The sequence below is a fragment of the Polistes dominula genome, unplaced genomic scaffold (genome assembly GCF_049000335.1).
Source record: "Polistes dominula isolate Pdom_NZ unplaced genomic scaffold, Pdom_raw_medaka contig_28, whole genome shotgun sequence".
NCBI classification, from domain to species: Eukaryota; Metazoa; Arthropoda; class Insecta; order Hymenoptera; family Vespidae; genus Polistes; species Polistes dominula.
This window is the reverse complement of record NW_028300879.1, coordinates 7,153,949-7,166,150: the sequence shown is the minus strand read 5'-3', so window position 1 is coordinate 7,166,150 and position 12,202 is coordinate 7,153,949. Positions and strand designations below refer to the sequence as shown.

At 33.0% G+C, this 12,202-nt stretch overlaps 1 long non-coding RNA gene across 1 annotated transcript; it reads right to left on the bottom strand.

Annotated features, from left to right (window-relative positions):
- Positions 1-10,428: 10,428 nt before the first annotated feature.
- Positions 10,429-11,783, bottom strand: LOC149033680 (uncharacterized). Its single transcript, XR_016176481.1, has 3 exons — positions 11,615-11,783; positions 10,991-11,270; positions 10,429-10,474 (listed from the first exon to the last, which is right to left on the bottom strand). It is a non-coding gene; the product is annotated as an uncharacterized LOC149033680 (long non-coding RNA).
- Positions 11,784-12,202: the final 419 nt, after the last annotated feature.

Sequence of the window (12,202 nt, the reverse complement as noted above, 5' to 3'; positions counted from 1 at the left end):
AATTATATAAAACTGCACTACAAAAAAATACAGCATCATACGCCAATGTTACCTCTCAATACACCAGTCCAAAGCAAGAACAAGCAATAATACTTGACTCAATCGAAGGTTTTTCTAATGATGATTATATTGATGGTTTAGAAAATATTATAAATCCTCTGGAAATACGCTACATTTCTAAAATATCTGGCGCTCGTGTATGTATATTTTTATCCAGTGAAGCTTTAGTTGATACTCTTGTAAATAAAACTGTGCAAGTTAAAAACATGAAATTAAAAGTAAGACCGTTAATTGAAAAAAATAAAAGAGTAGTAATATCTAACGTTAATCCAGTCATTCCGAATTCAGTGTTACTTGAAGAACTTAAACATGCAGGCATCAATCCAGTATCAAACATACATAGCTTAAGAGCAGGATTAATAAAACCAGGCAGGGCACACATTCTTTCCTTTAGACGACAATGTTACATAAGAGAAGAAGAAGAAAGTTTATTACCAGAGTCGCTTCAAATCAGCTTTGACAACGTTACGTATTGGATTTTCTTAAGCACAGATACAACACATTGTTTTCTATGTAAACAAAGCGGCCATATAGCTAAGACGTGTAATAAATACAGTGAAGACGTAAGTATGAATACGAATAACAACAACGATACGTTAACAGCAGATAACTCAACGGACGCTTTGAAACCAAATAAACTTTTAAACACATTGAAAAGGCCACCTTCTTCTACTGTATCAGAAGTAACTACAGAAAATCAAGTATTGTATGACACAGCTAAAAAACTCTTAGAGAAACCATCTGAGGAATGGTGCTTACCTAATCCTAAGCCCAAAAAAATAAAAATAGTTTACGATAATTCGAATGACTCTCAGTCAGATATGTCAGATGTGGAAAGTAATATAAATCATCAAGAGGCACTTTTACCAGCAAAATTAGCACTAGAAAATTCAAAAGAAGAATGTATTATTCCTTTTACAGAATTTGAAGAATTTTTCGCTGCTTCATATGGCGTTCATAACGTTATAGACTTAGCTAAAAAGTACACTGAAAATTCAAGACGCTTAGCTGATATGATTGATAAAATTTATCCTCATGTTATACATCGAAATGCTAAATCAAGGCTTAGTAGAATTAAAAAAAAACTCTTAAGAATGTAAGTGCTGCCTTATACAATTTTAATACTTATTAAAATGGCTAAGTCGTATGATAAAAATTTAAAAATACTATACTGGAACTGTCACTCTATTTCTGAAAAAGAAGAAGAAGTACGTCACTTGCTAACTGACTTAGACATTCTAATATGTGTCGAAACATGGCTCACCAAAAACATCGAATTTCCTGGATTTAAAACATTCCAAAAAAATAGGTTACATTCAAGAGGAGGAGGTATATTAATTTTAGTACGCAAAAACCTTGTATGCTATGAAATAAAAAATTTAAGAGTGCCGGACATAAGTGTTGAATTAATGGGAATATGTATTCAAAATGTTAAACCTGCCATTGATATATTTGCGTGTTATAGAGCCCCAGGTGGAATCTTATCGAGTCACAGTGGGATACGGTTATTAATAATATAGATAATACTAAATTTACTCTCTTCGCGGGAGATTTTAATTCCCACCATACAATCTGAAATTGTCCAAAAAATGATTCTAATGGTGAAAATTTACTAGAAAGTATTAATAAATCTAATCTTTTATTACACAATACAGATACTATAACATACATTCGCGAACCAATTAACTATACATCCAATTTATACCTCATTTTTTCTAGTATTAATCTAGCTGATAAATTACATGTACAGGTCAAAAATGAAACTTGTGGCTCTGATCACTTTCCTGTTAATATAGACATAAATATTCAAAAATCGGTTTATAATAAAAAAAGTTTCAGACTTAAATCTATGAAAACTAATTGGACCCTATTTCTAGAAGTATTGGAATTAAATTATGTAAAGTTATTTACTGTAGAATATGAAAGCTCTAATGCAAGCTAAAAATATTCAATTCTCACTGATTTAATAGTTAATGCACTTCAAATAAGCACTCAAGAGAAAAAACTTGTCAATAATAATATACACAGAAATCCTGTTTCTTGGTGGGATCCAGAGTGTGAAAAAGCCTTAAGACTCAGAAAAGCTTCTTTTAAAAAATGGCGGTTTTCCAAAAGTATGAATGATCTTATAGATTATAAAAAGAACTGTGCTATTGTAAGACGTTTATTCCAAACAAAACGTAGAGAAAATTATAAAAAATTTGCAGAAAAAATCAATATACATACTAGTCAAAGCTACGTTTGGAATTCTTGTAAAATAATGAAAAATAAATACACAAGAATAAGGCCTTGTCACACAATAGAAAACCATCAAACCGATGATAGTTTATTAGGCACAGCCTTAAATAAAATTAGTCCATCTTGGTGCCATACTGATCCTAATTTTTTACCAAATTGTGAAAAGAATAAAATGCTTAGTAAATCATTTAATTTCTCAGAATTTAATATTGCCTTAGATAGTAGAAACATACATTCTAGTCCGGGTATGGATGGAATAGACTACGAAGTGCTAAAAAAACTACCTGTAAAATATAAACTTATCCTATTAGACATATTCAATGAAATGTATAGTACTAATAATTACTCTGTTTCTTGGACAGATGTATATGTACATTTCGTCAAAAAACCAGATGGTACAAGCATGAGACCAATAAGTCTAACGCAGTGTCTATGTAAACTCTTTGAAACGTTAATAAAAAATCGTTTGCAAAGGTGGGTTGAGCAAAAAAAATTCTTCCAAAAAGCCAAATCGGATTTAGAAAAGGGCAATCAACATCAGATAATCTATTAAGTCTAGCCCTTCAGGTAGAAGAATCATTTATTAACAAAAAAGACATTTTAGCTGCTTATCTTGATGTCAGTGGAGCATTTGACAATGTTAACATTGAAATTCTATTACTTAAACTCACACAAATAGGCTGTCCACAAGAATTGACTAAATTTATAAAATTTATTACATTCGAAAGATCAATATACACTGATAAAACAGGTAATGAAGCTAGAAAAGTTTATAAAGGAGTGCCTCAAGGTGGTGTGCTTGGTCCCCTACTATACTGTATATATGTTTCTAACGTTATTGATAGGATTCCAAAAAGTGTAAAGATATCACAATTTGCAGATGACATTGCACTTTACTGCAATAGAGGTTCTTTTGAAACAAGTAAAAGACTGCTTAAAAAAGCGTTAAAACAAATGTTCGAAAATCTTTTGTGAATTGGGGCTCTCTTTAAACGAGTCAAAAACAATTTTTATACATTTTAACAATCGCAACATTAAGCCTGGCGAAACTAAAATAAATATTAACAATAGGATCATAAAATCTAGTAACCACGCACGATTTCTTGGAGTTTTATTTGACTATAAATTAACATTTAAAGAACATGTAAATAAAATCTTGAACAAATGTACAAAAGCAATAAATATCATTAAATTCTTGCGAGCTACTAAATGGGGTGCAGATCCTGAAACTCTAATTATTATGTATAAAAGTTTTGTACGATCAATCATTGATTACGCTAGCTTTGTCTACTTTCCTATACAAAAAACTCAAATAGAAAAACTAAAAAAATTACAATATATGGCTATAAAACTAGCCTTAGGATACAGAATCAGCACCCCAACTAATATTCTTATCTCCGAATCAAAACTAACTTTTATACAAGAACGTACTATATAATATATGAAAATGTTTTTGATTTTAAAAAACAGATAGAATGTAAAGAACATTTGTTTGTAAATAATAAACGTATTTTTGTGAATTGCATAAAAAATATCAATCAAGTAGACTCTCTTATATTCAAAAGCGATTACTATACCTGTTACAAGCATGCATATGATATAATAATAGGTGATATAAATATAGATTTCGAATTTGGTAAAAAATTAAAAAGTTCTAATGATCCTAACTTGCTGGTGGACGAACTTACTAAAGATAGAAATACGTATGCAATATATACTGATGGAAGTAAATCAGAAAATTCTAACTCTGTTGGTAGCGCTTGCATCTGTCCGAAATTAAATATAAGTATTCTGACTAGCACCAACAAACATGCTTCAATATTTACTGCTGAATGCATAGCCTTATCGAATGCAATCGACATTACTTTGAATCGTCCACACTGTAACTTTTTAATTTTTACTGATTCTTTAAGCACTTTAGTTTCATTAAAAAATTGTAAAAATAGTGTACATACAAACCCGTATATATACGAAATCAAAAAGAAAATCCTTGCATCAAACAAAAAGCGCAATGAAAATTGTAAAATTAAGCTTGTCTGGGTACCGTCCCATATAGGTATCAAAGGTAATGAAAAGGCTGATGCTAAAGCTAAATTAGTATCTGGAAAACCCTTCTCAACTCATGTTGAAATTCCGTATACTGATTTCAAAGAACTAGAAACAAAAAAAGCTTTTACGGCCACTAATAACATAATTATTGAAGAAGGACGTACAAAAGGTTTTGAATTTTTCCAAAAGTATCATAACACTAAAGCTAAACTTTGGTTCAAAAATAAAAAATTACCACGTAAATTTATAGCTACAATTAACAGATGTAGATCTGGCCATTATAGTTTAAATGCATCGTTAATAAAAATCAACGTCATTAATGATCCGTCTTGTAATTGTGGTTACCAACAACAAACTCTTGACCACATACTTTGGCAGTGTCCTCTGAATGAGGAACAACGAAATAAGTTTAAAAAGAGGCTTCACAAAGTAAAACTAGCCCAACCTCTAGCATCTTTTGTTTTGCTCCATTCTCCTACAAGGTATATTCGTAATAGTTTCTGTAATTACCTCGAAGACTGTAATCTTAACTTGTAGGCATGCGATTATAAAGTAATGTACTTATATATCTTCTTTTTTCAATAAACTACACAAAATAATCTCTCTTTAGAGATTAAAATTGTTTACATAAAAAAAAAAAAAAGAATTGCTGGATGATGATGATGATAATAATTATGGTGTATCTACTAAAGATGTACAAACAGTACCACGTGAAATGGACACAATAGGAGAGAATTTTTCTGAGACATCAACGCCCCGTGGAATTAAGAGACCATTAAAAGAAAGTCAGTAATTTTATTTATTATTCAATGATAACTTTAAAGAAACAGTGATTGAAAACTATTTTTAAATTGTTGCAGCTTTAAAATCAAGCAAAAAATGTCCTAATGAAAATATAAATTCAGAAGAAAACAACAGTCGATTGGACCGACTGCATCGAATTATTCATCATGAAGAACATTTATTTTCTTTAAAATTTAAAAATGAACAAGAAATTCATAATTTAATCATCAATCATATGAGACAAAAATTTGAGTTAGAAATTCGAGCAGCCAAAGCAGCGGCTGAATTGACTGAGTTAAAGTTACGAAAGGAGCATAATAAGGATTCAAATAACGATTTGTGGTAGAGGACATGAATTAATTCATTAATTGTAAGGATATGAGGAATGGATGAGAGAGTCGAAACGGATACAGGTGAGGAAAGGAGAGAGGACGGGGAGGAAGAGATAAGGGTGGAACAGATAGTAAGGGTAGTAGGGAAGATAAAGGAAGAAAAGGCAACTGGGATAGATGCAATCCCTAACAAGGCTTGGAAATTCGGAGGAAAAAAAGGTCTAGAGATAGCTAGAGCGATCTGTAATAAGGTGTGCAGAGAAGAGGGCTGGCCGAAAGAGTGGAAGAAGGGAGTGATTATACCGATAGTGAAAAGAGAAAAAGGAAAAAAGGTGGGGGATTATAGGGATATAACGCGCTCATGCCTTCGCTGTATAAGGTGTACACGGCAGTCTTGGCGAATAGGATTGAGGAGGAGGTGGAAAGGAAGGGACTGGTGCCGCAGAACCAAACGGGCTTCAGAAGGGGTCTAGGGACGATGGACAACATATTTCTACTAAATTATCTGGTAGGGATACAAGGTAGGAAAGAGAAGGGAAAGCTGGTGGCGGCGTTTATAGACCTGAAAGCGGCGTTTGACTCGGTGGACCGGAAGGTTCTGTTGCGAGAAATGGAGAAGAGAGGGATAAAAGAAGGGCTCAGGGAAAGGGTAAAGGAAGTTTATCAGGAAACAGCAAGTAGGGTGAAGGCGGGGGAGGAAGGGAATAGATTCTAGACGGCAAAAGGGGTCAGGCAGAGGTGCCCAATGAGTCTGATACTCTTCAACCTATTGACAGCAGATTTAGAGGAGGAATTGATGAAAGGAAGATGAAGTGGTGTAAGGGTTAGAGAAAAGAGGATAGGCTCATTAGCGTACACGGATGATTTGGTTTTGTTGACGGAAAGAGAAGCAATGGAAAGCATGCTGAGGAGGATGGAGGAGTATTGTGATAGGAAAAAAGCTAGAGGTGAATGGGGAGAAAACAAAAAACTAAGATTTAGGAGAGGAGGAGGAAGAAATAGAGAGACAGACTGGAAGTGGAAAGGGAAGAGGCTAGAAGAGATGAAGAAGTTTAAATATTTGGGTTATGTATTCAGAAAGAATAGAGGACAGGATACGCACTTGAGGGATAGGGTAAAGAAAGCAGGGGCAGTAATGGAGCAAGTATGGGGATTAGGGAGTAAGTTAGTGGACACTAGGAGTAGATTGAAGGACACCAGGGTACATGGTAAGAGAAGAGAGAAAAAGAGATAAATTAGGAACAAGAGCAGCGAAGAGAGCGTGGAAGTATGAGAAGTTAAGGAGAGGAGAAGGAAGTGAGTTGGCGAGAGAATACTGGAAGGAGGCGCGGGAGAAAGAAAAAGGGGAAGAAGTGAAGATTCCAAAATGGGAAGAAAGGAAGAAAAGATTTAGAGAGAGGATAGTGCAGGACAGGGAGGAGATTGTTGAAAGTTTAGAAGAGATTGAGAAGGAGAAAAGAAGGCGGCAGGAGGAAGAAAGGTGGGTGAGAATACAAAGCTTCAGATACAATGAATGGTACAAGCTAGTGGTAGCGGAAGGGTTACCAAAATATTTGAAAGGCAAGTGGAGTGAAGAGAGGAAAAGAAGAGTGACGAGGTTCAGATTGGGGGGGGGGAATGAGATAAGGGAAGGGAGATACTGGAAAGAGGAGGAAAGGAGACACTGCAGGGTGTGTGGATGGGAGAGAAAGACGTGGGAGCATTTGTTAGAAGGTTGCATCAGAACGATAGGTGAGGAGGACAGGAGAGGAATAGAAGAAAAGATAAAAGAGATTTTGGATGAGAGTGGAATAGGGGACGAATGGATGAAGAGGGTTGAGAGTATAAGAGAGGGGAAGGAGGGACAAGGTTGGGAGTGATGAAGGTAGAGGCGGGGTTGTGGGACGAGGGGAGGGGGAAAGGAGGAAAGGAGAAGTGAAGGAGAGAGTAGTGTTAAAATAGGTTAAGGATAGAATTGTAAAAGGAGTGTAACCCTTCAGGGTATCAGTAAAATGTATCTTAAGCATATCTTAAGATCTTGTCTAATCATATCTTAAGATTGTGTCTATGAATGTAAACGCTGGCTTAAGACCATGCTTAAGGCGGACTTGAGTATAAGAGCGCACTATGAATACAGCGGTCAGTGACTTTAGAGACCCAGAGACTTTAGTTCGTCTGATCGACACAAGGCCGTAAAATTATCGTACGCACAGGAAAAATTTTGAATTTGTTGAATTTGTCAGATTAAATTATCAAAATCTGAAAAAAGAGTACAAGTTGCAACTTTGTCAAAGTTGATGACCTTTTTTTTCGAATTTCCAAATTGAACAGTGATAATTATCGTAAAATCGAAAATTATCGTACAGGCTGAATTTTGGATCGTACAAAGCTTCAAATTATGTGACGCGTACGATAATTATCGTACGAATGGGATCACTGCGGGTCGGCGCTCAAGCAATACTCGCCCTACTGCAGCGCACTCTGGACTAAAACCTTATTTCTTCCACATTCGGGGGACACTTTATATACAGCGTTCGTTCTCCTGTGTTTCTACCTCCGTCATTTAACATTTCACAGCGTCTCACTTTCCCCTTTCAACCTTTGAAAAAAATGCGCATGCGTACCTGAGTAACAAGAGGGGAAATTAGGAGTGGGAAGCTACAAACATCATGCATATAATATACTCTCTAAATTCTATCTTCACATCTTCACGGATGCATAAATGGGAACAAACTAATTATGAAAAGATGAAAAAATGTTTGGGATTGATCTTAGGGATGGTATTTGTAAGAGCAAACGCTATATCTTATTATTGATCGAAAAGCCCCCATTATATAATTTTCATTCACCACATAATATTACTTTATGAAAAATATTTGAATTATTACTTAGTAACTTTCATTTTGCTGATAATATATCAACTGTTCCTGAGAATCGACTTAGAAAAATACTTCCATAGTCCAGTCAAATTAGTCAAAATTAGATAAGAATCTCGGAATTTGTTATACAAAGCTATAAACTCGTATAAACTTGTATTTTGACATTCTAAAAGTTATTTTAAAACCTACATATGATAGGGTGTACGCGACTATTAAAATCCCAAGGTAAAAGGTCAAAAAAATCGATTTTTTGCAAATATCTGGTTTCCTATGGGTTTTATGCTATTTGCATTTATTATCAGTATTGTACAGGATTTAATTCCCTACAACTTTTGTTTTAAAAAATTTTTTATACGTTAAATCGTTTTCGAGATAAAGGGCGGAGAGAGCGCGGTCAGAGCATCATTTAAGTTCAACCGATAGTCCCGGTCAAAAACACGCCACATAAAGTTTATTAATTATTGATAAATACATAATTATTAATAATTTTCATTTCTTATTAACTATTACATTATATTTAATAATTTTTTTCATTAATTAAATATCTATCTATTCAATAACACTTATAACCAATTCCTAAAATTAAAAAAAATTAAGGGACAAACTTTAATTACATTTTAATTATATTCTCATTTCCACTAATTATATTTTAAATAAATAAATACGACTTCTGCGCTTTTTCAAAAAAGGGAGAAAAAAACGTTATTAAAAGCATTTGAGAAATTGCCGAATTTGAATCAGCTTGCCAGCAGCATTTGAAGAAGAAAAGTGTCTGATTCAAAAATTATTTGAAAATGGAATTTAAATCTCGTTGACAGTCTATAATGCTCCAAAATCTGTAGACAGTATCGATCATCTTCGTTATGCATAATACGTCAAGTCTACAAAACTGAATAAACCTGTGCAGTTATCAAATATTCCACCAACAAGTGCAACAGCTCACCAACATTTCAATCGTGTTTATTATCAAGTTCAAACTTGGTTAAGACATGATTTGGAACCCCACCCACATAAAACGAAAGGTTTTCAAATCTTTCAGCGAAAGTTTTCGTAAAATATTTCCCAACAATCTTTCAGAAACCTTGCAGGCATCATTCTAAAATATTTTGAAAAAGATTCATAAAAGATTTTACATAAATATTTTAAAACATTTCTAAAATATTTTACTGATAAAGTAATTAAAATGTTTAAAAATATTTCTAATTAACCTTGTAGAAACCTTGTAAAAAGATTTCATAAAATATTTCAAGAAAGTTTTTAAGAATATATTATTAAAAATATTTCATTAAATGTTGCAGAAAGGTTTTTAACACTAGATTTACGGACCGAGCCAATTTGACTCATTAAAAATTTGATCACTATATATATATATATATATGTAAGAGTGAGAGAAAGATGAAGAATGCGAGTGTAGAGTGTGTGTGAAAACAATTGACGAATGTGAAAGATGTGTAAGAGTATGCAGCGATATGGGTATGAGTGTGTGCACCTCGAAGTGTCTCGAATATTCCCGAACCGGAAATCGGGAAGAGGTCTTTTGTTTTAACGGTCGGGAATAGTCGAGAGATTTCGAGAATGATCGACGGAAGTGATTGGGACCATTGGTGGGGTGAATGAGTATATAAGCGCGGCGAAGAATGCGATCTTCGCCTTCTTGATTCGGTGCGACTACCTATGAGTGAAAGAGTGTAATTCGAGTGTGTTAACTATTATTACTTTTCTTTTCTTGTCTATCCTTTTATTATTGTATTAAACTTTAATTATTAAATATTTGTTCTACTATAATAAATACTTCTATTTTCAATTCAATAAATCTTACATATATATATATATATATGTAGGGATAAATTATTTAGGGTGAGAGGTGCGAGGTGAACATACACCCAGTTTAATCCTACTAATAAGATTTATTTAAAACAGGTATTAGAAAAGGTACAATATTAGTTTCACAATCTTACGGTTACAACTTAGATGAGCGACTGAATTCTTACGACTGTTACAACTGATACAACTGCGACTGTTACAACTGATAACTAACTACGGCTACGACTGAAACTACATTCTATTTCTACGACTGAGACTGCTTTTACTTCTACCACCGAGACTCTTAGTCCAGTCAAAATAGCCCTGAAATCGGGTTTTTGAGCTATACGGCTGAAAAAATATGGAAATTATCAGAAAAATGCGTACAATACTGTGGGCAAAGTAAAAAAGTTCTCAACCACCGGGAAAGGGGTGAAAAAAATTAAAAACTACCCCAAAATACGATTTTTGGATTATATGTTGAAAATATCAAAAAAAGTTTCAAATAAAAGTTGTAGAGCATAAAATTTTAGGCCTATCTATATCAAACCATTTTTCCCCTAAAACGCACCCTTTCACCCCTACGACGGTTCAAAGTACTCAAAAAATGAAAATTCAATAAAAAATATAAAAATTGGACTTTTTAAAATTTATTTTTTTTAATTATCTTTAAAAAACTACAAAGAACAATCGTAGGGAAACAAAAAATTTTTTTTTTCATCCCTTCTATTAAAAATCAAGGGGTGAAAACGGTTTTTGCTCGATATTTCGCTTAAAACGGGTTATTTAAAAAAATTTTCTTTTTCATATGAATTTTTAATTTATTTTTTAAATTTTGGTGTTGAATTTATATTTATAAATATTTACCTGTAGGAAATATCCCAATTTAAAGACAGGTAATTACTCCCTTAGTCCTACGCCTTTGTAGAAAGAAACAGAAAATGAAGCTATCCTGCTCTTACTCATTGTGACGTAGTTCGCCATGGCACGCATGCGCAAACTCCTAACTTCCATGCGTGCAAGAGAGATAGACAACCAATTGTTAGCTTCGTCTAAATGTAAACAGTATAACGCGATGAAACCCTTTTTCTTAAATATATTCTCTTTTTCTTCTATATTCTCTATAGCTCGAGAGTCTCGCGCGCATCTGTGACAGCATGATAGATTTTTGAAAATATCTCAAAAAGTAAGCGAGATAAAGCGATTTTGTATTAATAATGTTTTGTAGACAATTTTATTTGCTACAAAAAAGGTTCAGTACTAAAATATATTATTTTCCTCACTTTTCGAGATATATTAAAAAAATTAAAAAACTATTCCCACCTTTTCTTACATTTTTGAAAATATCTCAAAAAGTAAGCGAGATAAAGCGATTTTGTATTCATTATGTTTTGTAGACAATTTTATTTGCTAAAAAAAAGGTTCAGTACTAAAATATTTTATCTTCCTCACTTTTCGAGATATATTAAAAAAATATGATTACTCTCTTACCTGATACTTTTTATTAAGTTTCACCACTGACAAGGACAGCGTAAGGTCTTGCCCTCTCGGATTTTGTTCAAATTTTGCAGGATGATAGATTTTGCTTACCTTTTTACGAATATATAGTGTTATAGGATCCACTACTCAATAATTTTTGAGATATTTGCCATTAAAAATGCTTATGAGGCTATCTAGTGTTTAAATTTTCTTCTGAAGTAAGCAATGGTATATAATAGGTTTAGGATAATGACAACGATTCGGCGATTCGTTCTAATAGTGGGCCGAGTCTTTTAGGGTTCGAATCTTGGGAGGTAAATTTTTTTTTTTTTTCTATTTTTATACGTAAAGATACATAATAAAGTTTAAATAAGTTGAAAATGAAATGTCCTAAATGACTAGAAACCTTATAAGAGTTTTTTTTTTTATTAGCATTTGTATATGTTCTCAATTCTCACTATTTTCAAAATAAATATCAATGATTAGACTGCTAAAATTTCTCAAAAAATCACGAAAATATATCAAGACTTTTCTTATTTTTGTTAATTATTAATCTTTATCAGTAATTAAGACTTTCCTACGCTTGTTATAATAAAAAAA